This window comes from Ceratina calcarata, unplaced genomic scaffold, assembly GCF_001652005.2.
Source record: "Ceratina calcarata isolate Rehan_Ccalc_2016 unplaced genomic scaffold, ASM165200v1 scaffold570.2, whole genome shotgun sequence".
In the NCBI taxonomy this organism is placed as follows: Eukaryota; Metazoa; Arthropoda; class Insecta; order Hymenoptera; family Apidae; genus Ceratina; species Ceratina calcarata.
The window spans coordinates 21783-23084 of NW_017176906.1; the positions used below are offsets into that span (position 1 = coordinate 21783).

General features: G+C 35.1%; 1 protein-coding gene across 1 annotated transcript in view; it reads left to right on the forward strand.

The window, feature by feature from the left end:
• The window catches only part of LOC108629533 (parathyroid hormone/parathyroid hormone-related peptide receptor), a 34328-nt gene that overhangs the window by 21427 nt on the left and 11599 nt on the right, over positions 1 to 1302 (forward strand). The window lies entirely within an intron of this gene.

The window sequence follows — 1302 nt, forward strand, 5'->3', positions numbered from 1 at the left end:
TCGTATTGAGTGGAGCGGTTCACGCGTCAAAAGTCGGACGTCCAGATTCGAACCAACGCTCCCGATTCGTAGCTCGCGCCAACCGAGCGCTCTGATTGGTCGAGGCTTTTTGTTAATAACTCCTCAACCATGCCTCAACTTTCTCGCTAAGAAAAATATTGTTAAAAATTTGTCAGGAACCTCCCATTTCAATATCTTACACTAGTTTTTGGACACCCTGTATAAACGCAATGATGGGGTAAGAAATCTCTCAGGAACGATTTCCCCTCTTTTCTGACTCTCCATTACTGAAGTTAGATGTTTTCAATTTATATACATAAAATTTATTAAAGAAGTAATGCATATGGGCAATAATAATATTTCCATTTGTATTATCATGTCATTTCAATATTCCAAAAGAATATTCGCCAATGTAATTAGACTTGAATTATAATTTGGGTAAACTTGAAGTGATTAAAATTGAACGATCCAGGATTGTTCATGTAACTATTCGACGTTCCCTAGAGTCCAGTCTCTATAAACCACCTCAAAGGCCACAAACTACATCTACTTCGCGTTTGACGAATGTTCAAATATCGAGTCACGCGTTCCTTCCACATTAACCGCATCGACGAATTCATCGAGAGGCTCGTTCCTCCCAACCGTTCTAATTACCTCGAAAATTGCCTAATTATTGGCAATTTCTCTTGCAGAAATTCTTCCCGATAGTAAAGACCATCTCGAAAATTGGGTACACCGTTTCGTTCTTCACTCTCCTCGTCGCTTTCTTTATTCTGGCTGTGATCAAGTAAGTATCACCTCGGGAATGCTTCTCACTCTCATCCTAATGTCATACATCGGATTCTCAGCATTTGTAAAAGAAATTGTATATTAGTATTCATTTGAATTTTTTCAGAATTTTTGACACGTTAGGATCTTAGAAAAAAAATACCAGAAATGAAAATCTGGCATTTTTTGAAATTTGTCTAACTTCATGAATTTTTATTTAAATCGCATCATTTGGAAAAGTGGAAAAATTGTTTCATATCACAAAATTCTGTGAATGTTGAAAATTGATTAATGTAAATAGTGGGTAGAAAAATTTGGAAAAATTCGCATGTCTCCTAATTGTATTATAACACAACCCTGAATTTTTTTAGAATTTTCCATCAACCGCAACTTGCAAAATAAAATTGCTAAATAAACTCAGCTGAGAATCAGGATAAAAATTGATGGTCATTATTTATGAAATTTTTCCTGTTTCAATTTGCACTATAAAAATTTGAAAAAAATCTCATGTGTACTACTCGTACAGGAGTACAT